Source organism: Colius striatus, chromosome W, assembly GCF_028858725.1.
Source record: "Colius striatus isolate bColStr4 chromosome W, bColStr4.1.hap1, whole genome shotgun sequence".
Taxonomy (NCBI): Eukaryota; Metazoa; Chordata; class Aves; order Coliiformes; family Coliidae; genus Colius; species Colius striatus.
The window spans coordinates 12,365,634-12,392,263 of NC_084789.1; the positions used below are offsets into that span (position 1 = coordinate 12,365,634).

At 43.0% G+C, this 26,630-nt stretch overlaps 1 pseudogene; it reads left to right on the forward strand.

Annotated features, from left to right (window-relative positions):
- The first annotated feature begins 344 nt into the window (after positions 1–344).
- Positions 345–24,364, forward strand: LOC133628617 (dual specificity protein phosphatase 3-like; annotated as a pseudogene).
- Positions 24,365–26,630: the final 2,266 nt, after the last annotated feature.

Sequence of the window (26,630 nt, forward strand, 5' to 3'; positions counted from 1 at the left end):
AACTCTTTAATTGTTCCTCTAAGACAACTTCCTTTTGTAAGGAATGTGCACATTTAGGTTGGAACAAAGACCAGACTTTTTGTAATCATGTTTTTTCTTCCATACACTTCCTACCTAAAACAACCCCTTGAGCTCCTCGGTAATAGCAGGGAGTCAATGTTCTGTAGCGCTGGTGTCCTACAGAAGGGACACAAAAACACCCATACCACAACAAAAACACCAAGACAAATAAACCACCCACACCCACATACACAAAATCAAATGGATTTAGAACAAAAAGAAAAAGCTTTAAACTGGATTAAAATGGATTTTTTTTTCCTGACCAGTATATGCAAAACCACAAGATGACAGAAGGAGGGAAGCAGGCAGAAACCAGCAGCAGCATCCACAGGAAATGGATGAGGAGAGGTAGAAAAGCATGGAAAAGACCTGGCTGAAGGTCAAAGCCACAAACACAGACACCTGTAACATGAATGAGACCACAAGAGACTCTTAACACCTGAAAGGCTGCTGCTGCAAGTCAACCAGCTGGAATAACAAGGTGAACAATAATTGGTTTTCCAGGGAAAAAAGAAGATGTAGTAGTTCCCCAAATCTCCTTTGGCAGGAAAGAAGAATCCAGGTGGAACTACTTCAAGTTTGCTAAGACTCCAAACGGGTATTTAAAAGTCAATCAGTAGTTTCATTCACTTTTTCCCATGAACCTTCAAAATAGCTCATCACCACAACATGAAACCTCCAAGCCCTCAGAACAAACAATAAGGAGGCAAAAGAAGTTAAATAAATCCTTTAAGAATATTTGTGTATGACCAGATTACAACAGACACATTGTCATGGATTTCTTTGTTCAAAAACACCCCCTTCAAACTGACAATTTGGGTCATTGTTAGTAAGGAAGTTGTGCTCCCGGGCAATCACTGGTTAGAGCACTTGTGACCATCACTCTCTGCATTCTGTATACAAAGTATCAATGAAAATGGCAAAATTAATATAAATGCTAAAACTTGAGTTACTTTAATACCAGCACAAAGCAATTGGTACTTATTTTCCAATAGTGCCAATTACTTCATTTGTAAAGGTGTGTCCTTTCACAATTACCTAGGACCAAATCTCTTCCTTTTAGGGCTCTTTCATTCCATTTAGGAGAAGAAACATGCTTTAATATTGTAAATAATCCTGATCACACAACTGCAATATGATTTCTCAGGTGGAAGTAACAGCATCGGGAAGTTCTGGATGAAGACCCGAGTCTCCCAGTAAATCTGAACTAATTCAACAGTTCAGGAATAAGCATTCTACTTTTTTTACCTACGACTTGAACCAAAATAAACCATCTGTGGACTGTTTCTGGTACTGAAGTGCTGCTGGATCATACAGGCACGACATCCCTTCCTTTCTTGCAGGGCCACTTTGTCCTCCTAAAGACAAATCTAACACTTCACTGAGGGTTTGTGAAACCCAGTTGTGAAAGAGCAGGAAACAGAAGTCAAAAATCTCAACTAGAATTGAAAGAAGATGCAAAAGCATTTATCACTACAACTATTGTTGTAGTATCAGGGCAAACGCTGATTCTACGTCCGTTTGGATCGCAAGTACACAGCAGAGGGCTTCAGCGAAGGGAGGGGCGAAAGGTAAAGAAGAAGAAAACAACCTACCCATATTGAAAGCTGTATTGCGTGACCGTTTACCACCATCTTCTTCACTTTAAAATCAACACCTTCGAGAAGGGAAGGCTTGTGAGAACGAGCTGGCAGCCGATTCCCCCGCTCCCCGCTGCTGCCTCTCGCCACCAGCACCGAAACAGAACCGGCCCCACATTCCGCACTCACTGATGGTGGGTTTCAGGCCCGGCTCAAACATTCCCTCAGCAAACCTCAGTAAGAGGCTGTGAGGAAATAAACAGAGAACTCAACTCTGCTTACCGGATATCGGTGGAGGAGCTCAACAACCTTCTGGCTAACGGAAGCGGCTGCTACAGCCTCCCCAGCACGCACAGCAGTGAGGTGGTGCCGCACATCCATGTGGGGAACACGTGAGCGGGGACGGGATCTGCCGTGTCTCTGGGCCCTCCAGGTCTCACAGACCGAGCCTAAGGATCTCAGAGCCAGGGGCAGTCTGGGGCTGCTGCTTGTACTCGACGCGGCAAATGATGAGGCCCAGCTTCTAAATGGCATCTGCTGAAATGTTCAGTACCCAGTCAAAGGCCTAGATCAAAGCTAAAATGTTGCTGAAACAAGGTTAAAACGAATTCAGTTGCTTAAGAACGAAACACACCTGCTCAGCTGCATCAACGCAGAGCTGCTTGTTATTTTTCTCCTGCTCTTGCTAACAAGTGTCCGTCCACACAGAAGAGGGAGGAGAGGCAAGGTGTCGTGATTTGGATGTATATTATTACCTGTGGGTATCACCTCTTACACGTGGGTGTAAGAACTCTGTACCAGATAAGTGGACTAAGCTGCAACACCAAGAACAAAGTAGCATTACAGATATTGGATCCTGGTTTAACCATGTGCAAAATGACATAAAGGAAGCAAGACTGAGTTAACCACCCCATCAGAGATTGGTCAAATGAAGGTTTCAGCACTCTTAAGCCCTAAAACCCCTCATCCTAATTAAGTATCAATGCACATGATGGGAGCCAGAGTGATAGAATTATGGTTATGATGAAGCCCTTAAATGGGGAAAGTCTTCAGAGTTCACCAACAGCACTTCTTTTCTCAGTTGTACGACCTTTATTCTTTGCACCAAGATTATGATTTCACTTACCTGTTCCAATCTTATCTTGATGGTTCTCTTTCCCTTTTTTTCTCCATCTTTATACACTTTATCTCTGCAAAATCTTTTTGATACAGGTGTATAGTATACTGGATCCCTGCTTTCATTTGAAGCTTGTAACTCCTAACAAAATACAAACCCCAAACCCCATAGGTTTTCATTAACTTTCTCCTAAGACAAACCAATGTTTATCACTGCCAATTGATGCAGGAGATGTGTGTTTAGAAACAGAACTAAAATGACTATCTCAATGGCCAATCTGATGTCTGACAGCCACCTTCTCCTTCATATTTTTAGCAGTTAACCTGGAAGAAAATAAGTCAGAGCCTGCAGAGGTGATTTGCACAGTAAATCACTTAGAAATAACTCTAAAACTTACTCTGTAGGACTATCTTCATTGTTCAGTAGTTGGTTTTAATGATACAATTGATAATTGATTTTAATTGACTTGAGCACATTCAGATGCAAGGTTGTCTAGGAACAGAGAATGCATCTGTAGGTTACAGGATGGAAAGTGTCAAGTGAGGAGCTTTACCACTGAGAAGGGTTTTTTAATATAGTAATTGATAACTGAATATATCTAGAGGCATAAGAACAATTTCACTGTTAGCTGGACTAACAGATAACATGCAATTCTACTGTCAGTGTTTAGAAAAGCATGCTGAAAAAATTGTGGAGGATAGCTGGAGGTCAATTGTGGGCTGGAAAAGCTATTTCACAGTGGGAACAGACAACCTACTTTCATTTAACCAGACTTAAATATCTTTTCCTTATCCACAGACAGTGAAGATAATGCTGAGGTCTAGTTGAATGGGTGAATATCTGTTAAGATTCAGTCACTGTAGGGTGAACTTTGATCTTCTCAAACTGCAAATAATATTGATTCTTAAGAGGATTTTTTGGGTATCAAGTGGGATTTTGATGTACTGCATTGTAAGTGGCATTTGCTGTATTAATTGTCATTCTGAAAGCATTGGAAACTGTGCAGATCTCTTCTCACACCATTTCCAGCTACATCTTTTCTGCTTTCCTTGTGTGAAGATAAGGCTGAAGAGAAATCTGGTTTTCTGATTTGACTCCTCTTGTGAACTTCTGGGGAAGGGAACTTCCTTTGCCCTCAGCCTCTCAGGCTTTACCCATATGTGGGTCCAACAGCATGCATTAAAGCTTTTACTGCTGTGTGCAAGCCATAACTGTATTTGGGGCCTGTGTTTGCAGTTCATCAGTTCTGCTGTAGCATCTGCACAGAGCGTGGAAGACATACTTGAAGCTGTCTTGGTGCAGTGCATCTCTCTCATATTTGGTTTGGCCTTTGTTGCACAGATCTCCTTAGGGAATCTCTGAGGTGTCATTGGAAGCACTTTACATTAGGCTGCAGGAAAGGGCGGGAAAGGCAACATAGCAGAACAAATTACTTTGGTAATTTGATCTGACATACAAATCCTTGTTTTGATTTTGGATGGCTCAAACCTTTCTGCAATACAGGGCCACATTTATGACTATAACAAGCAGCAGAGATTTTATAACAGTGAGAATTCACCTCTGTAGAGCTTTAATACAGAGGGACTGGAAATCCACGTGGCATAAAAGCAATAGAACAAGAACTCACAGAAGAAATTAAAGCATCTGAGTGAGATTCAGAAACTCTTGTTGGAAACCTTTTAGAGTATTTTGCATAGGGGTGCTGCTGTCTCTCCTTAAGAGTAATTCATCAACAACAGAAACATTAAATTGAGTCATAGTGTAGAGTAACACTGTCAACTGACTTCAGGTAACAGAGCCAAAGCACTAGATCTTCTCTGAAATATATGAAAGTCAGAATGAATGAAAACACAGAGGTAATAGGAAGAAATATTTTGGAAGCCATGACTTTGCATATTACAGTTCTAACCTCTCAAGAAAATTAGATGAGATCTGTGAAGAATAATGTGATATTGTTGCAGATACACAATTATTTTAGTTAACTTATCACAATAAGTAGTCAAGCACTTGTTAAGCACTTGTTAATCACCTAGTAATAGTTCAATCAAATAGCTAAGCACTTGCAAATAACTAAAACACCTATTGATTAAATAAGTATTCATTTGAATCACATAAGGATCAAACTACAAGAGTTACATACCACACCTGATAGGGACCTGTTACCTTAACCACACGACTCTGGTATATGTATTCGTTAGGTTACCTTAGCTGTTACCTTAGTTGTTACTAAGACCAAGGGACTGATACCTTTTTTTGACCAATCACTGTGATTTTGGAAAGCTTATGATAGTTAGGAACCAATCAATGTAAAGGGGAAAATTAAGAGATGGACATTTTATGCATGCTTGTGTTGGCAAATGTGATTCTTTTGAGGTGTATAAAAACCCTGAAAATGGTAACTAACAACGAAGCACGTTTGGAGGAGCTATCCCCCGTGTTTTCGCAGCGCTGCACAATAAAGAAGTGCCTGCTTATCTGTGTAGAGAAGTTTCTTGCTGATACAGGACATGGAATTTTGTTAGAAGCATGTTTGCACAATCCAAGCTTTCACACAGATAGCCAGGTCGGCTTGACCTTGGGCGCATGCCAGGAAGAAGCTGCCTGAAAACAGTGAGCAGCTGAGAAGAAGTAAAAGCAGGATATTTTTAACCACAGCTGTACTGAGATTTTGCTTAAACTAAGAGTGTGAGGTTTAGGAATTAACCAATTAGCTTGTGCCGAGTAGCATATTGCTTTGCAGATGTAACCAATTAATGTTATGTTACTATCACCGGAATTCTGTACTATTGTATAAATATCAGTGTGTATTACTAATAAACGAGCACTGACTACCTCCGTATACGTCTTTGGCTCTGCAAAGCTCCCGCGCATTAATTCGCGCCCAAACAGGGACGTAGATTGCCTGAACGCAGGTCGCCTAAAACGCGGAATCGCCTCAACGCGGACGGATGCGAGCAGCCTGTTGATCCCGCGGCTGCACCACGGAGGAAGGCTGAAGGGGAGCCGCACAGAGGAACTCGGCACCAGGGATGTCTGACCGAGGTAGGATGGGTCGCTACCTTCTCCCTGTGTCGCGGAAAAATGGAAGATAAATATTTAGCGGCACAAACGTTGCTACTTCGTATACTCTCTAAAAGAGGGGAAGTAGTTGCCGAAAAGGCAGTGGCAAAGCTCGTTAAATGGGCTAGGGAGCAGGGTTTCTTTAAAGATCCCTCGCTGCTCTTTATGAGAGAAGTGGGAAACCCTCTCTGGGAAGCCACTATTAGTGGCTATAAGGACAATAGTAAGATCAGTAAAGATGTAGGTCTCGTTTGGAGAGACGTGATAAATACTTTAAAAGAAATGCAAGCAGAACAGCGAGTGGCCATAGCTGCAGCCCAGGCGTTAGCCTGGACTGGAGCCGAAAGAGACAGATGGGGGACGGACAAGCTCCTGCAGGAAGTATTAAGAAATTGGAGCGAATAGAGACCATCGAGACACAGGCTGTCGCCGTTGAAAGCCGAGCGGGGCGTGTTGCGAGGAAGAGGAGGGGGAGTTCTCCACACAAGAGTTTTTACAAAGTCAAGGAGGCGTAAAGGCCCCGGAACAGAGCCCCCGCGAGAGAGCTGCTTCCCAGTCGAGCCCCACCCACCGAGTTCCCCCTGGGCCGAGTTTCAGAGGATGCGGGCGGGGAATGCCGAGCGGGAGGAGTCGGGCGGGGGTACGGCGCAGGATGATCAGGGGAGAGTGGAGGGGGGGGGGGGGTGCGCGACCCCGTGTTAGACGGCACCATCGGGCCCGCGAGGGGAGACAAAGAAAAAGAAAACGCAGGAGAGAGTAACACCAACTGCGGCGCCGGGGACGGCACGAAGTGAGCCAGCCCCCCCCCCCCCCCCCGCCAGTCGCTTCCCGTGCCCGTTAAGTTTCTCCGGAGTTTCCCCCCCCCCCACCCCGCGCGCCGACACCGCCGGCCCCAGCCCTCACGGACCGCTGGGCTCATCCTTTCCATCCTCAATCCGTTGCCTCAACAAGTGTAAAAAAACTGTTGGCCGTGATGTCACGCATTTTGCTATAAATGTGATGATGAATAGTGGTTTTCTTACAGTGGAAACTTTCTAAGGTGTTTTAGGTGTCAGGAATGGAACTTGAAAGACCACAACATTTTGGCATTGAGAAGTCAGTGACAAAAAAAAAAAAGTTAAAAAGGTTTATAAAAAGTGGTTTGTGTTTTGGACTCATTGGTGAAGGATTTTTTTTTTTGATCAGGAGTAAAAAATGGATTTTGTCATACTGTTGATGCTTCAAATGATTGTGGTAAATGATTTTAGGCAATTTAAAAAACCCAAGCAAAACATGTGGGTTACACTGGCCAAAGCAATCAATCAGTCTACAAAATGTTTATCAATGGCCACTCCATATAATCCTTTTTCTACCTGTTTGGTGGGAGTTCCATTAGATGTGGCACAATGGCCTGTACCAAATGCATTAAAAACAAAACCCTTAGTTAAGGGTAATGGAAAAATTGACAACTGGGATTTGATCATTTCATGGTTGCCAACAATGACAACAGAGCCACAGGAGTTAGAATTACTGGGATCTATAAAGATGGATTTTTGTGTTATGTTTAATTTTACTGGCAATACTGAAAAATTTTTAGACAGAATGTGGATCCCCTCCTGGGCGTGTATAAGAACATGACATCTTGGTGCAATTATACTTCACCAAAAATATCCAGGTCTAGTCTTGTGCCTATACAGTTACCAAAGGGAATTTTTCTGATTTGTGGGGACCAGGCATGGCCTGGAATACCCTCAAGATCACAAGGGGGACCGTGCAGTTTGGGATGACTGAAGATCTTGATGCCTAATCACACAATAATTAAGAAACATTGTCATCCAAAACGATTTGTGCATGCATTTATTAGCGAATGTGATGACCCTGTTACCCTTTGGTCTCCCTCAGCAATAATAGCACCTAGTATATTTGTTCCAGGTGTAGGAGTGTGGAGGAAAATGAGGGGGCATGGACATAGATCCCGGGGTATAATGCTAGGCCCATTGGGGCAAGGCAGCCTGGGCTCTAGTTATATGGATTTGGTGCACAATCAAGACCAGAGTCAGAGACGTGGTTAAAGCAGTTGCTGTCACGTAGACAGCAGGCTGTTTTCTATTCCCTCAAGGTCGGACTGTTCTTGGCTAAAAGTAGTGTGGTAGTTTGAGCCTGGCTGGATGCCAGGTGCCCACCACACCGCTTTATCCCCCACCTCCTCAGCAAGCCAGGGAAGGGGAGAAAATAAGATGGGAGTCTCGTGGGTTGAGATAAAAGCAGTTTAATAAATAAGCAGCAAAGCCGCGCGCGCGGGAAGCAAAGCAAAAGCAGATAAAGCTGTTACTCTCTACTTCCCATCAGCAGTGATGTCCGGCCACCTCCCGAGAAGCAGGGCTTCAGTACGCGTAGCGGTTGCTTTGGGAAGGCCAGAAATGAATCTCGCCTCCCCTTCCTGCTCCTCTCCCCCAGTTTATATTACTGAGCTGGCGTTATATGGTATGGAATATCTCCTTGGTCAGCCTGGGTCAGCTGTCCTGGCCATGGTCCCTCCCAAGATCATGCCCACTCACAGCTATTGGTGAAGGTGGGGGAAGGAATGCTGGAGGGACAGCCCTGATGCTGTGCGAGCAGTAGTCATAATATTGATATCAACAGTAAGCACAGCACTGCAGGAGCTGCTGTGGAAAATCACTACCATCCCAGACCCACTACAGTCTCCACCCCTTATTCCATACCATTTATGTCATGCTCAGACAAACCATCTTAACAATCCATATACATTCTTATATACTCTCATTAACCAGTACCCCCACTCTTCAACAGACAAACATCATTCTTGTATTCCCTCTTGCATCAAACAAACAAACAACATTCTTATATCTTTCATCCTCTGTAGATGTTCACTGGAGCAGGTCATAACTTCTGTCTCATCCATCAAGATGGATATCCAGGCCAGGGGAAACAGTATGTTCAGTGTTGGGCACCAGCACCGGCTTGGTTTGTCCACTTGTCCGGTTTTTTCTTGCAAAGTTCATCTACAACAGATAACTCAGATAACAGGTTATTTTTCCCCCAAGGTTAAGTCTCCTTGAGGTACACATCGAGTTTCCCCATCCTTTCTCATCACCCACCAAGTACAACCAGGCCCTTGAGCAAAGACAATCCCACAAATGGGTTTGCCTTTTCCCATGGGAGGTGCAACCCATACTGCCTTCCCCAGCCATTTCCCTGGGTGCACTACGGGGACCTTATCTCCTTCCACAGTATGTAGTGGTTTTGTTTGGGCAGGACCAGGACAGTTAGTTGAACCTCTGCTATTGACCAGCCAAGTGGCTTCTGCTAAATTTTTATCCCACTGCTTCCATGCCCCATTGCCCAGTGCTCTCAACATGGTCTTTAGTAACCCATTATATCTCTCAATCTTTCAAGAGGCTTGTGGGTGATAGGGGATGTGGTATATCCACTCAATGCCATGTTTCTTTGCCCAGGAGTTTATGAGATTATTTTGAAAATGAGTTCCATTATCTGATTCAATTCTTTCTGGAGTGCCGTGTCGCCACAAAACTTGCCTTTCAAGACCCAAGACAGTATTTTGGGCAGTGGCGTGGTTTACAGAGTATGTTTCCAACCAACCAGTAGTTGCTTCCACCATGGTGACTATATAACGCTTGCCTTGATGTGTTCGTGGTAGTGGTCCAACATAATCAATTTGCCAGGCCTCACCATACTGAAAACCCAGCCATCGGCCTCTGTTCCAGGGAGACTTGATTCGTGTGGCTCGCTTGATTACAGCACACGTTTCACATTCATGGGTGACCTGTGTGATGGCTTCCATGGTCAAGTCCACCCCTCGATCACGAGCCCATCTATATGTTGCATCTCTTCCCAGATGTCCTGATGTTTCATGGGCCCATCGAGCTATAAATAGCTCACCTTTACGCTCCCAGTCTAGATCTACCTGAGCTAGTTCAATTTTAGCAGCTTTATCTACCTGTTGGTTGTTCCATTGTTCTTCATTGGCACGGCTTTTTGGCACGTGAGCATCTACATGGCGTACTTTCAGAGTCATGTTTTCCACCCGAGCAGCAATGTCTTGCCATAATGCAGCAGCCCAGATGGGTTTACCCTTGCGCTGCCAGTTGGTCTTCTTCCATTGCTGTAGCCATCCCCATAGAGCATTAGCCACCATCCAGGAGTCAGTACAAAGATAGAGTACTGGCCACTTCTCTCGTTCTGCAATCTTTAGAGCTAGTTGGATAGCCTTCACTTCAGCAAACTGACTTGACTCACCTTCTCCTTCAGTGGCCTCAACAACTCGTCGTGTGGGACTCCACACAGCAGCTTTCCACTTACGATGATTTCCTACCACACGGCAGGATCCATCAGTAAACAAAGCATAATGCCTCTCATCTTCTGATAGTTCATTATATGGTGGTGCCTCTTGGGCGCGAGCTACTTCCTCAGGCAATGCTCCAAAATCTCTGCCTTCTGGCCAGTCCATGATTTCTTCCAGGATTCCTGGGCGATTAGATTTCCCCAGCCGAGATCGTTGTGTAATCAACGCCATCCACTTACTCCATGTAGCGCTGGTTGCATGATGTATAGAAGGGGTTTTCCCTTTGAACATCCAGTGTAACACAGGCAGACGTGGTGCCAAGAGGAGATGAGCTTCTGTGCCAATGACTTCTGAAGCAGCTCGAAGTCCCTCATATGCTGCTAGTATTTCTTTTTCAGTTGGGATGTAGTGGGCTTCCGATCCTCGATATCCTCGGCTCCAAAACCCTAATGGTCGACCTCGGGTTTCTCCAGATGTTTTCTGCCAGAGGCTCCAGGTGAGACCATGCTCTCCAGCGGCAGTGTAGAGGATATTCTGCACATCTGTTTCTGTACGGATGGGCCCAAGGGCGACTGCACGAGCTATTTCCTGTTTAATTTGTTGAAAAGCTTGTTGTTGCTCAAGGCCCCACTCAAAACAGTTCTTCTTTCTGGTTACTCTAAAGAGAGGGCTCACAAGCTGACTGTAACCTGGGATATGCATCCTCCAGAATCCCACAAGGCCCAGGAAAGCTTGTGTTTCTTTCTTATTAGTTGGTTGAGACATAGTAGCTATTTTATTCACAACATCCATAGGCACATGCCGACGCCCATCTTGCCATTTTATGCCCAAAAACTGGATCTCTTGTGCAGGTCCCTTTACTTTGTTTCTTTTTATAGCAAAACCAGCTTTTAGGAGAATCTGTATTATTCTTTTCCGTTTCTCAAACACTTCTTCTGCCTTGTTGCCCCATACAATTGTGTCATCAATGTACTGTAAATGTTCAGGGGCATAACCCATTTCCAGCACAGTTTGGATTAGACCATGACAAATAGTAGGACTATGTTTCCACCCCTGGGGCAATCGATTCCAGGTATATTGGACACCTCTCCATGTGAAGGCAAATTGTGGCCTGCACTCTGCTGCCAATGGAATTGAGAAGAATGCATTAGCGATGTCAATCGTAGCATACCACTTGGCTGCTTTTGACTCCAATTCATACTGGAGCTCTAACATGTCTGGTACAGCAGCACTCAGTGGTGGTGTCACTTCATTCAGGCCACGATAGTCTACTGTTAACCTCCACCCTCCATCAGATTTTTTCACAGGCCATATGGGACTATTAAAAAACTTTGAGGAAAAACAAGATGTGAAAAAAGGAGGGAGCTTGCTTATCGCAGAAACTGCAAATAGGATGAACATGAAAATGTAACCTATCAGTTGCTGTTGCTGAGCTAGCTTGAAGCCGGCACTGTATATAAGTTAGAGCCCGTTTTTAATAAAGTGGAGATTTCTGCTATCACTCACATTGAGTAGGACTGGATTTCTTCCCACCCAGTTGAGTATCGGACCCTAGGCTGAGAGCCGTATGAATTAGGCTATGAGCTAGTTGTTAGGCCAAGAGCTGGACTTTGTGGCATAGGAGTATCTGCTTTATTAACTCAGCTATGCAAATTAGGATGCTGTCTTAGCAAACAAAGTAATCAAACCTCAATAACATTAGAAGGCTTGAGTAGTGATGTAAGTAGTATTAGACATGCAACTTTGCAAAATAGAGCTGCTATAGATTTTTTGCTTTTAGCTCATGGTCATGGTTGTGAAGACTTTGAAGGCATGTGTTGTATGGATCTAAATGATCATTCAAAAGCAATTCACAAACAAATACAGCAACTTATGGACCACACTTCTAATATCAAGCAAGATCTGGGATTTTTTGGCCTAGATGGTTTAATGTCCTGGATGGGCCTTGAAGGATGGATATGACATTTGTTGAAAACTGGATTGCTTATATTGATCCTAATAATTGTAGGGTTTTGTGTATTTAGCTGTGTGCTTTCTTGTGTAAAGAAACTAATTTTTCAAATAACCAGTGAAGCATGGATTGTGCAAAAAGAAAAAGGGGGGATTGTAGAGAAGTTTCTTGCTGATACAGGACATGGAATTTTGTTAGAAGCATGTTTGCACAATCCAAGCTTTCACACAGATAGCCAGGTCGGCTTGACCTTGGGCACATGCCAGGAGGAGGCTGCCTGAAAACAGTGAGCAGCTGAGAAGAAGTAAAAGCAGGATATTTTTAACCACAGCTGTGCTGAGATTTTGCTTAAACTAAGAGTGTGAGGTTTAGGAATTAACCAATTAGCTTGTGCCGAGTAGCATATTGTTTTGCAGATGTAACCAATTAATGTTATGTTACTATCACCTGAATTCTGTACTATTGTATAAATATCAGTGTGTATTACTAATAAACGAGCGCTGACTCCATGAGGATACGTCTTTCACTCCGGAAAGCTCCTGCGCATCATATCTGCGTTCCTGTGTAGATAAGTTTTTTGCGATTGCGGATCCGTCAACAGTTTTGGCGACCCAGATGGGACCTTCCGAGTGAGACTGGATGGGATCGGATGCTGATCAAACTCCAGTGCTCACGGAGGGATTTTTGGGGAGGACCATCACCTGCAACCCTTACAGCTCCTCGCAATGTTCCCTGGAGTGGTAAGGCACTTCTAATTGGTTGGGGGTGGAACCTGGTGAACTAGCCTGTAAGTCGTGGGGTCGGAGACCCTGCTTGGTTGGGCCCAGGGAAAGCCCAAAGGAGCCTGCCAGTAAGATGGAGCGACAATTCCGCTTGATTGTGCTAGAGGATCCTCTGTATTGGGGGCCTAGGTGCCGCCCATAAGGTGAAAGCGATTGCAGGGTTGATATTGGTAATTGGTATAAGTGGGCCCACATAAGTATATGGTAAGGTACCTATTGGTTTTGGTTTGTACATTGGTTTGTATATATATGCATATTATTGTATATTGTGTCACGAGCTGTGTGTGTGATTGAGACATGCAATTGTGCATGAAGTGAGTGCGGAGCTTTGATCTGCAGTTCTGTGATCCCACGAGGGGTGCAGCCGGAGAGAAGCAAAGTGAAAGAGCTGTTGAGAAAGTATTTGTAACTAAAAGGATTTTGAAATGGCAAACAAAGTACCTGAGAATTCACCCCTTGGGTGTCTGTTATCACACTGGAAGGAATTTAAGAGTGATTTTCGTAAAGAACAACTTATAGGGTACTGTAATCGTGCATGGTTGTTATATGATTTGGATAGTAGGGAAAAGTGGCCCTTAAATAGGACTTTGAATTATAATACAATTTTGCCGTTAATGTTATTCTTTAAGAGGGAAAGAAAATGGGATGAGGACCCATATGTAGATCTTTTACCTTTGAGAAAAAACTGATTGGCAAAAGAAATGTGAATTAGATAAACAGGCATGTAACCAAATGCCATTAACTGTAAAAAAGATGAAGGCTAAAAAGAATTGTTCTGCCTGTACCCTTATTAAACTTGTTACAAACATTTGGCTATAAAACAAAAGGAAAAGAAGCGTGATAATACGGAGCCGGAATTGGACGTAGCTCCATCTGCCTCCATAGCTCCTATTCCATTATATCCCCCTTTTCCATCATCTGATTCTGAGGCCGATAGCCCAGCTGGGTGACCGGCACTAGGGCCTGATGATTTAGGTCCCCGCCCAAATAGTAGTAGATGGAGAGAGGAGGAGGGATCAGATTCAGACTTGTCTCCACCCATATCCAGGAGAATGAGACAGCGTACTCATTTGATAACTTCTCTAAAAACACGGGAGGGGAGATGGTTAATAGTCCCCCTGAGACAGGGAGTTGGGCAACATGGACCAGTGTACGTAAAAGTACCCTTCTCTCCCTCAGATCTAATAATATGGAAAGAATCAGCTGGTCCTTATAGAGAGGATCCTGGTAAAGTGGGGAGAATAATGGGAATGATAATGAAAACTCAAAATCCTGATTGGGAGGATATACAGGTGATTTTAGATACTCTTATGGATTCCAGTGAAAAACAGATGGTTTTGAGAACCTCTCGAATGCGGGCAGAAGAAGATGTCCATACTTGGACAGTAGGTGGTACCCTAGATCAGAATTTCCCTACAGGGGACCCACAATGGGATCCGAATAGGGATGATCATATGCAGAGACTGAAAAGGTACCAACAGTGGATTTTATATGGGGTCCAAAATGCCATGCCTAAAACTATAAATTGGTCTAAATTATATGATATTAGACAGGAGAAGAAAGAATCCTCAACAGCATTCTTAGGCTGAAGGAAGCAGTTCGTAAATATACCAACTTGCAACCTGAAGCCAAAGAAACTAAGGCACAATTAGCCTTAATATTTCCAGGGCAATCACAGGAGGACATTAGAAAGAAACTCCAAAAGTTGGAAGGAACAGATATATGAAATTTGGACAAATTATTGGAAGTAGTTTGGAAAGTTTATAACAACAGAGGTAAAGAAAATGAGCTAAGAAAACAAAGACAATTACTTGCAGTAGTGAATAGGACCCCTGGATTTTCAAATCAAGGACAAGGATGGGGACAAAGCTCGATGAGAGGAAGGGGAAGAGGACAAGTTGGCAGAACCCCCCTTGGAACTAATCAATGTGCTTTTTTGCAGGGAAGAAGGACATTGGAAAAATGAATGCCCTAAATTAGCTGGTCAACAAGCTAAATTGATGGTCTTGGGATTGATGGGGACTGGAGGTGAACCCAGCTGAGCCTCTGGTTACAATTAAGCTGGGAGAAAAAGAGGTTACATTTTTGGTGGATACAGGTGCAACCTTTTCTGTATTAAACAGCCAAAAAGGAAAACTTGGAACTAGAACTGCAAATATTGTGGGAGCCACAGGAAAAGAGGAAAATCAGCCATTCTTGCAACCCTTAAATTTACAATTTGCCCTTAAATATACAATTGCAGCACAGTGAGCCAAGCAGTTCAGCGTGTACCCCAATTGGCAATAGCCTTGAAGATTGGTTGTTTATGCAGAGGATTGAAGAACAATTTAGATGTGACCAGCCTCTGGAAAATTGACTATTAAAGATATATGATTCCAAGCCCAGGACACTTGGTTTGGGCTATGAGTGATGGCACATGGACATCTCACCTGCCAGTAGATGGAAAAGTAACAAATAACTTTGGGATTGCCTACATTATGCCCAATTTGGAAAAAAAAATCTCCCTTTAAGGGCAGTTAAGAAAGTTTGCATTTGACACGAGTGAAAAGATCAAAACTAGATTATGATGACGATGATTGGAATGATCCAGGTACTGGAGTAAAAATTGGCTGGGCACTGGAATCTCTTTTAAATCCTATAGCATCCTACCAAAATAGAGAGTGGCTGTATAGATTGACTGGACAGGTTGAACGATTGGCAAATGTGACAAGAAAGGAATTTAAACAACTGAATTTACAATTACAGGCTACCTCTAGAAATTGCAAAATAGAATGACTCTGGACATGCTGTTGCTGAAAGAACATGGGATGTGTGGCCTCCTAAAAGAGTAGACCATTGTTGCATACACATTCCAAATGTTACCACAGATGTAGAACATGATTTAGATCAATTAGATAACATAGAAAAGGAAACGCAGGAAATTAGGGAAGACATGAACACAAGCTGGATAGATAAAGTTTTTGAGGGACTGGGCCTGGACCTAAAATCCTGGATAAAGTCACCGCTTGAAACACTTCTGCTATTGATTATAATGTTTCTGGCAATCTATTTGGCATGTCGTTGCATCAAAAGCGAAATAATATAAAGAACACGATGGAGCAATAGAATCTTGACAGCATTGTCAAGAGACAATGATCGATTCAAAGGTAATCCACCACCATATGACAATCATGGTTTTGTTATGGAGACAAGGGAAATACAAGAGTGAAAGTATTGGAATGTGATTATCAATACTTTCAAAGGGGGGAAATGTTCCAGATACACAATTATTTTAGTTAATGACTTATCACAATAAGTAGTCAAGCACTTGTTAATCACCTAGTAATAGTTCAATCAATTAGCTAAGTACTTGCAAATAACTCAAACACCTATTGATTAAGTAAGTATTCATTTGAATCATATAAGGATCAAACTGCAAGAGTTACATACCACACCTGTTAGGGACCTTTTACCTTAGCCAGGAGACCCTGGTAAATGTATTTCTTAGGTTACCTTAACCACACGACTCTGGTATATGTATTCGTTAGGTTACCTTAGCTGTTACCTTAGTTGTTACTAAAACAAAGGGACTGATATTTTTTTGACCAATCACTGTGATTTTGGAAAGTTTATGATAGTTAGGAACCAATCAAGGTAAAGGGCAAAATTAAGAGATGGACATTTTATGCATGTTTTTGTTGGTGAATGTGATTCTTTTGTTTGAGGTGTATAAAAACCCTGAAAATGGTAACTAATAACGAAGCACGTTTGGAGGAGCTATTCCGGCCCCCCCCCCCCCCCCCCCCCCCCCCGCCCGGTATTTCCTATCACTGCATAATAAAGAAGTGCCTGCTTATCTGCATTCCTGTGTAGATAAGTTTTTACGTGGGATCTGTCAACAATATCACTAAAACAAGAATTGCTACATAGGTGACAAACTAGCACAAGGATAGATTTGTCAGGCAAGAACAAAATAAGGCTTCAGGATACACTGGAAGTACAAGTCATTTGCTATTTCTTTGTACAAGTCAAGACTTGTTGCAGTGTAACATCTCCATCAGTGACCAGGAGAACTAGATAGAAAACATCTTTATTGACATTGCAGATGCCATTTAAATGGAGGGAACGGTCAGCACACTGGAGGGAAGGGATTTTATTCAGAGTAACCATGTCTTGTCCAAACCAGTGTTTTGCCTGAAAGATATAGGCTTGGCTTTCTTTACTGGTAAAGGAATCTGTGGGTTGTTTTTATTGGAAGCATGTAAATTCAAGCCATGCCTCCAGAATGGTATTTGGTTAAGAAGTTGTGGTTCCAAATGTCCAATCTGAGTTTTCTGCCTGCTTTAATGTGTGGATAACCCATGGAGCAATCCTTTATTCTTAATGTGCCAGAAGTGCAGGTGTGTTGTAAGGAGTATGAAAGATATTCTCCCTCAATTAATGTTAAATTGAGTAACTGTAAGGGAAGAAGTGGTGAGGAAACAATTTGGCATGAAAATAAGAGTGGAAATTGTAATGTGTTAATGTGCTATCATTCATTTTTGCCATGAAGGACTTTGTTTATTTTTTTGTAATCCCATATACCCTTAGTGTGTGGTTCTCTAAGACTTGTGATTTCTGTCTGCTAAAATTGTTCATCTGTATTCAAAAGAAATACTCCTCACTAGTGTTACCCACAGGACAAGGAACACTCAGTCTTATGTACTGAGAACAGCCAAAATCATGTGGTATTTCTTAGGGAAAGAGAAGAAGCCAAGGTTGGTGTCTGTGCTGATGCAGCTGGAATGAAATGTTGAGAATGGCAGAGCTCTGTTTGGAAAGGGAGGAACAAATGGCATCCAAATAGTCTTCTTTTTCACCTCTAAACTGTAAAACCCCATTCACTTGGAATGAGTTTGCCTCCAGAGGAGCCAATCAACACTACCAGATTCATCCATCATTCCAGGACACAAGTTCCTATTGATCCTGACCACTGTCAGATATATACTGATCTATATACTTAACCTATCTACTCATTCCACTAAGCACAGGACCTCACAGCTGAATTAACACTTTCTGGTTTGGCTTTGCAGTGTAGACTTTACATTTTTTGTTGCAAGCAGAATTCCCCAGGCGCTGATATTTGTTCTGTGGCCCAGATGTTCTGCCAGCTGGAAAATCTGTCAACATTTGTTTAGGTAATGAAATCTTTACAAACAATTGGATCATTGCCATAGTTGTTTGACACAGACAGCAGGAAATGTAGAAGCTTCATCTGCTTACACTACAATTTAAAGGGTGAACGGTCATTAGGAGAAAAAGAACATTCTAGATGATGCTATATCTTTGAATTACATTAACATTTTGAGGATTAATATAAGTAGAAACCAACTAATTTTGGTATTTAACCTGTTTTTTTTAGAACACTTCAGTGTGCTGTAAGCCTGAAGTCCATTGCTGCTGCTTAGAAACTTGTCCAAAAAGATACAGCACAAAGGCATATCTGGAGCTCAGCTTAAGGTTAAGACTCATTGTATTTTCAATTTCCAACTTGAGCCATAAGGACATTTTCTAAAGGATTTCTGTTTCTACATCCAATCAGACACATAGTGAAAGCTACCTTTAAAAACAAGAAAGGGATTTATATGTGTTTGGGTGTGGTGGTTTAGTCCTGGCTGGGTGTCACATGCCCACCAAGTCATTCTGTCACTTCCCCTCCTAAACTGGACAGGGGAGGGAGAAATACACTGAGAGGTTTGTGAGTTAAGGACAGGGAGCTCACTCAGCAATTAGTGTCATGGGCAAAACAGACTCAGTTTGGGGAGAAAAGGTTTGATTTATTAATGAACAATCAGAGCAGGGAGATGAGAAAACTGAATCTTAAAATACTTCCCCATACCCCTCCCTCTTCCCGGGACTCTCCTTCCTTTCCCTCAGGTTACGGTCACGTCATTACAGATGGACTTTGCTGCTGCTGCTTCTCAGGGGGAGGCCTCCTCACATTTCCCACTGCTACACTGTGGGGTCCCTCCCCACGGGAGACAGTCCCTCACCAACTTCTCCAGCGTGGGTCCTTCCCATGGTCTACAGTTCCTCATGAACTGCTCCAGCATGGGACCTGCCACAGGGCAGCTCCTCACACCCTGCCCCAACGTGGGTCATCCATGGGGGAACAGTCCTTCAGGTACCAACTGCTCCAGCCTGAGTCCCTCACAGGATCACAAGTCCTGACAGCAAACCTGCTCTGGTGTGGGCTCCTCTCTCCCCACAGACTCCCAGGTCCTGCCAGGAACTTGCTCCACGGTGAGCTTCCCATGGAGTCACAGCCTCCTTCAGGCATCCACACCCTCTGACATGGGCTCCTCCACAGGCTGCAAGTGGGTCTCTGCTCCCTCATGGCCTCCATGGGCTGCAGCGGCACAACTGCCTCACCATGGCCCTCACCACAGGTCATAGGGGAATCTCTCTCCCAGGGCCTAAGCTCCTTCCTCCCCCTCCTTCTCCACTGACCTTGGTGTCAGCAGAGATATTCTCACTCCCTGTTGCTGCTGCAGTTCAGCAACTGCCCAGCAACTTCTTCCCCTTCTCCAATACATTAATCACAGAGGTGTTGCCTCAGTCACTAATTGGCCAGGCCTGGGTCAGCTGTAGGTCCATCTTAGAATTGATTGGCATTGGCCCTGACAGCTACAGGGGAAGCTTTTGGCAGCTCTTTGTTTAAAGAGAGACCACATGGTGAGATAAAACATACAGGGTGTTTTTTTTCTTCCTGGGAAAGGGAGGCAACTATTGGGACTGCCATACAGAAATAATTAGAATAAAAAGTAGTTTTACAACCAAAAGAAATCAATGATCTCCTTAGGTTGTTTAATGGTCTTCTCTTCCTGTACATTCCATTCCAGTGCACAAGCAGAGATTTGTGTGGGATCGGTTTTGTTACCAAGCACATGGATTGTTTGCCATTGTACAACCTGGAGCTTTACTCAGAGCTTATGATGTTAGTAGTGGATCTAATGCATTGCCAGCATCATGCCTGAAAGTTGTGATTATTGTGTATCCTGCTCAATTATTCACCAGCAGGCCTGGGTGCTCTTTTAACCATTTAAATATGGAAGCAGGTGATTTTGCCACAATTATTTGATAGAACCAAGGAGTTAGAAAGGGCTTAGCTGACCTAAAAGTACTGACTGCTTTCTTAAGCATCTTAAATATCACTCATTTGGATTCTTTTTCCATTGATTTCAGCTTAATACTTGTGATGAAAACTCTTGAGTGTCAAAGACTTAATTATATCTCTATATTGCTGGCCTTTGGATAGCCTTTGCCAGATTTTTGTTCATGACTTCAAAGATGTTGAATAGCACAAAGACAGAGAACTACACCTCATAGGAGTCTTCAGATGCAGGAATATTTACTCATAGCTACTTTCTATACTCCTGAGGCCTGAGAAGGAGCCAGTGGTGTTTCACAATGCTTCAAATTGCCCCCTAAAATGTCTGTTTCTCTGGACTGTCTGCTAGAGTAGCAAGTACTTCTTACCTAGCCCTGTAACAGTGGTAGGTGTCAGTAGAGGCTTTTAATAACTAAGTTAACCTTTAGAAGTGACTGCCCTGTGCTTTCTGTTAACTCTAGTATATTCTTACTTTGGTCTGATTTTTATCTTCAGGGTTATAATTATACCCTACCTTCTGGGGACATCATCAATAACATTCGCCAAGTTCTAATTGTTTTCTTGACACTTTTTATCACGCAGGTTCATTATGAAGCTGCAGCATCTAGGGATAACCCATGTTCTGAATGCAGCAGAGGGGAAATCATTCATGCATGTGAACACTAATGTAATAGAAAAGGTCATGTTCGTTAATCAAATCATGAAAGAATAATTGTGCAAGGAACCATTTAAAGTCATTGTAAAAGTCTTGTAAAACTTTAACCGTAAAGTTTCTACAATGTGCACAGGTGCAGTTGGCTAAGGTGCTCATAAGAGGTACAATAGGTTGCGCATGAGCTGATAAGAGCCAAGAGAAGAGTTCATGAGCGGGCCACTAGAGGAAGACTACTGACTTCATCCCAGTGACCACCCTACGACCACCAGGAAGCAGAAGACCCCCTAGTAACAAGACGGGCACATGCGCAGAGTACACCAGGGAGCGATGCACCCAACCAATAAGGATTATATAAAAGGACTGTGATATGGGGGGGGGGGGGATCACGTGCTGTTGGTGGAGCAGAGTCTCCTGGCTGCCCAGCTCTGTTTTGCTTATTTGCCGCTTGCTTAATAAATTTGATCCATGAGTCACTTAAATTGGCTAATGAACTTTAGCACAGCAATCTATAACACTAATGCAGAGTTCTATGAAGGCACAGGCATCAGATACTATGGCATTAAAGCTAATGACAAACAAGACTTTAACCTCAGCTGCTATTTTGAGGAGGCAGCTGATTTTCTTGAGAAAGAACTTTCCCAGAAGGATGGTAAGGCAAACTGAAATACCTTTTCTACCATGTTTTCTGTGCACTGTGTGTGTTCCTTAGCAATTTATTTTCCTGTTTAAAATGGTTCTTTGCTCAGATTATCAACTGAATGACCAAATCAGGAATTCAGATCAAGGCTCTGCATCAAAGATAACCAGAATTCACAATAAGGCATCTTAATAATCTGTCTATACATTTAGGTCTTCACTGTATGGCAAATGGAAGTCTGTCACGTGTAGAGATGACTTTGAAAAGTGAAAACAGCTGCTGCATCCTATAATAGTGAATTTCTGGGAAGATGGTTTCTTCTTTTTACTTACAAGTGGTAAATCATGTGAATAATCAGGATCTAAAAGTTGTTGTAGGATACTATAAATAAGAAACTCAAGGCAGAAGTGATACAAGTAATACCTTGCTGAAGAGCACCCACACAACCTACTCTATGGAGGAGTTTTTTACCCAAATGTACTGTAAGGACAGAGACTGTGGCCTTAGAGTTTTTATTACATGAAGTCATTACATTATTTTATGTGATGATAACCTCTTCATTCCCTTGGATGGCCGGAGGACTAGAGATGATACTTGCAATGTTGTTGATTGCCACATGTCTCTACAGTGCTATTCCTCAGAGCAGAAATTCTAGGGCATAGTACAGTGGGTCAGCTGGTGTTTGTTGTTTGACTATTTCAGCATACTAGTTCTTTCTACACATGCTTAATTTCTTTCTTGCCTCATGAGTGAACAAGAAAAATGAGGGACCAGACCTCCTAGAAGGAGGAACCAGACTAATTCTAGTTCTTTCTCTGAAAGGGACAAGAATGGTACTAGGGCTGTGATGTGCATTTGATAGATGGAAAGAAATTTTACCTGCAGTTTAGTGATTGATTCATAACATGTTGTCTTTGCCACTCCTTTCTCCTCACTCTCTTCCCCTGCTGCAGTGTGGCATCACATCCACAGGAGACAATCCTCCACAAACTTATCCAGCATGGCTCTTTCCCATGGGCTACAGTTGGATCTCTGCTCCACTGTGGCCTCTATGGCTGCAGGGACAGGACCTCACCATGGGCTGCACCACAGGCTACAGGGGAACCTCTGCTCTGGCACCTGGAGCACCTTCTGCCCTCCTTCACTGACCTTGGTGTCTGCAGATTTGTTTCTCTCACATATTCTCACTCCTCTCTCCCAGCTGCTGCTGTATAGAGGCACTGCCACCATTCTCTTGGACTGTCTTGGAGCCAGATGACACTGGCTCTATCAGACACAGGGGAAGCTTCTGGCATCTTCTCACAGCAGCCACCTCTGTATCCCACCCCCACCACCAAACCTTTCCACACAAACCCAGTACAACCCAACAAATACATAGAATGAGTTCCCTAATCACTTAGCTGGAAGTATTTTATTGGTGCTGGCATAGGTGTGATCAGATGTTCCTGATTCTTGTTGCTACACAGTCAACAGTTTTATTTACTTGAGTCTTCACATGGATTCCTAAATACCCAGAGAATTAGCCAGGGATGATCCAACATGAAGCCAGCATACAAATTAGCAGCGATGCAGCAAAAAGGCTGGATATCTTTGAAGAGATGCAAAATAGGACAAACACTATCACTCTGTCTTCAGGATATTTTAGAATAGAATAAAATGGTAGGGGTTGGAAGGGCCGTTTAGAGATCATCTGGTCCAACCCCCCTGCAGAAGCAGGATCACATAGGAACATGTCCAGGCAGGTCTTGGAGACCTCCAAAGAAGGAGCCTCCACACCCTCCCTGGGTGTTCTTGGGCCAGGGCTCCCTCACCTGAACAGTGAAATAGTTTTGTCTTGTCTTTAAATGGAACTTTTTTTGTTCCAGCTTCATCCCATTACCCCTTGTCCTGTCACTAGATACCATTGAAAAAAGGATGCCCCAATCTCCTCACACCCACCATTTAGATATTGTTAATATTAATGAGATCCCCCCTCACTCTCTTCCAGACTAAACAGCCCCAGGTCCCGCAGCCTTTCCTCATAAAGAAGATGCTCCAGTCCCCTGATCATCTTGGTGGCCCTGTCCTGGCCTCTCTCCAGCAGTTCCCTGTCCCTCTTGAGCTGGGGATCCCAGAACTGGACACAGAACTCCAGATGAGGCCTCAGGGCAGAGCAGAGGGGGAGTAGAACCTCCCTTGCCCTGCTGGCCACACTCTTCTTGATGCATCCCAGGATGCCATTGGCCTTCTTGACCACGAGGGCACATTACTAGCTCCTGGTTAGTTTATCATCAACCAGCACTCCCAGGTCTCTCTCTGCAGAGCTGCTCTCCAGCAGGTCATTCCCAGCCTATCCTGGTGCAGGGGGTTGTTCTTCCCCAGGTGCAGGACTCTGCACTTGTCCTTGTTGAACCTCAGGAAGTTCCTGTCTGCCCACCTCTCAAGCCGGTCAAGATCTGGCTGAATGGCAGCACAGCCTCTGCTGAATCAGCCCTTCCTCCCAGTTTGGTGTCATCAGGGAACTTGCTGAGGGTACACTTAATCTTTGCATCATTTATTTATGCTCTTTGGTAATGCTCTTCTGTACTTTAGGGGCAAGTCTTATTTTAACCCTCAAAAGATTGGAAAAGTGGAGTAAATAGAGTTTGATTCTAATGTCCTAGCAAATACATTTCAGTGTGAATATTTGATACACAACCATTTTTGTCCTGCCTTATAGTTGATGACAGACTCTGTAGCTATTAACAGAGTGCCAACACCTTCCTTTCAAGCTCATGACTTTATCACTCCCAATGTACACTTCTTCAGCTTCTCAAGAACTAACACCACTTTATACCTTAGTTATTTCATGTTGCTTTTCAAACATATCTTGTAGGATAACCCAAATTCTGAACTATTTTCCCTGCAGGACAAGTGTTTGTGCATTACCGGGAGGATTACAGCTGTTCTACTCTGGTCATCGCCTACCTCATGCTTTGCCAGAACACAGATGTCAAGTCTGCATTGTGCACTGTGAGGCAGAAATGAGAGATTTGCCCCAATGATTGCTTTTTAAGGCAGCTTTGCTAGCTTAATGAGCAATCAGTGAAAGAAGGCAAACTGAAGCCCTAAAACAGAACACCGTGGTATTGAAGTTTCTCAAACCATCATAGAATGTCTTAGGTGCTTTAGATTCCCAAACCCCAACCACTGAGCTAAATCACATCACATGAGGGAGACAGGATTCCTGTTCTTGTCTAGTGAAAGTATCCTGGTTGAGCTCTTTTTAGATAGCACAAATTTGTGTCACTGTTTGGAGCTGTTGGAATCAAGAGGTGTTTTCAGAGGGGTACCTCAGTGATAACAGCTGTCCTCACACCTATTTCAGAGCCCCCTGCAGACTGTGGAACCTGTGTGGTTTGCCTTGCCATTGCATGTGATTCATATGAGCCAGAGTACCATTTTTTCTGAGCCCTAACAAATCTCTTCCCTCACCCTTAATTCAAGTACTGTATTTTCTAAGGCTTCTTTTTCATGCACACAGGTGCCTGAACTTTGAGTGTAGGAGCTTCAAGGAATTGAGAAGCAAATATACAAAATGCACAGATGCACTGGCTTGTTAAATGAAGTGTTTGCAGTGTTGTGTTTCGTGTGGATTTATGCAATACACAGTGTGTGGTAGTAAAGCCATTCAGAGCCCAATCTTGTTGCACACTGTTATTTCCAAAAATATTTATACCTCTTTGCTGTTGTGATTGACATAAAATGACATTGAATGCTCTTTTATTTTTGTTTTGAAGTCATACTAGAAAAAAATGTCAAGAGGAGACGTTGCGGGGGGGGGGGGGGAAGACTTGAGCAAGAAATAATGTCTGTATTTGAGAGTGTTTGTACTGGTGTCTGATAAAGTCTGAAGTGTCACAACATAATGGCTCCCAAGGCTTGTATTGAATTACAGTGCCTCTCTCCCTTCTTTACTGTCACCATTAATTAACACAGAATGGAATGAGCACATCTGCAGATTACTTCCAGTAGCACAGCACCAGGTGTGCTTACAAAGCAATTTGTAGAAGTACAACCCTTGATTTCTTGGATTGCTTGCATGGTATCATTAAATAACAACAAGCATTGTTCCATAGAATAGGAAACATTGCCAATTCTGTTCTAATAAATGATGTCTTGATTCTGTTGGACATGCAGATGGAATGAGTCCTTATAATGTTGGGAGAGGGAGCTTTGTTTACAGCATGCCTGACTGTGTGTGTAAATGTGTACCTGTGAGTTACAGCACTGTTCATAACACAAAGGGTCTTCCACTGCACACTCAGGTGAACTAACACAACCTGAGATGCACATGGTCCTTTTTTATCTATGCTTTAATGTAGTTCTAGACTCCAAATCTTAACACTGTTTTAAACTGAAGCACTGTTGTGTTAGTAACACCTATAAGCCCAGATCTAGTTTTGTATATTCAGTTCACTAAGCAAAAGTCACAAAGGACATACATGGCTTTATTTCTGGTTGTGGGAGTGGAATTCTGTGTAGCTAGATAACTTCCTTGAAATTAAACTCAGAGGTGATTCAATTAAACTCAGAGATTGAAGACCAGGCTTATTTCTGTTTCCTTGCACAGGATGGGAAATGCCAAATAGAGCAGCTTTTTCTCTTTATGTATGTTCCTTTCATGGTGTTTCCTTTCACCTCCCTACAGTCAGTCAGTATTTAGTGCTTGCTTTGAATCAGGATGGTTTAGTAATAACAAGCAACAGTCAAATTCATTTGCTAATGACATCCCTGTTTGCTTTCTACCATTGTATCAATATTAAATGCATTGTTTCTTCAAAAGTCCTAGTTGCTAACCTCATGGGAAATAGGAATACAGGCCTTATCTTTCCTGCTGTACTGATGTTTCATACCACACTCTTATTTATAAAGCACCCTTTGGAATGGGCATAGATCTTTTTGTTTGCTCTCTTATCTCACACCATGGTATTGCTAATACCCATCTGCACTGCAAGAAACCCCTCCTCCCTGAAAATGGAGATTCATCTGCATGCACTTCGTCTTTGACCTGTTAACATAGAAATCAAAAAACTCCAGTCCATTGAAGAGCTAAGAAACCATTAGGCATTGGATTTTTGTTCTTCTGCCATGGATTGTAAGAAGGCTAATAGTTCTCAGATTAAAACCAGAATGGTTTGTTAAAACTGAAGGTGTTCTGATATTCAAGATATCCTTTTAATTCATAGGACACTGCACACTGATAGTGGTAATTTCAGTGGTACTGCCTCACAATGTAACAAATCTGATGGAACAAATATTTTGTAGTATAAGGGTGTTATAAAGATCTCATAAAGGGTTATATAAACAAAGGGTTGTTATAACTGTAAGTTGCTAT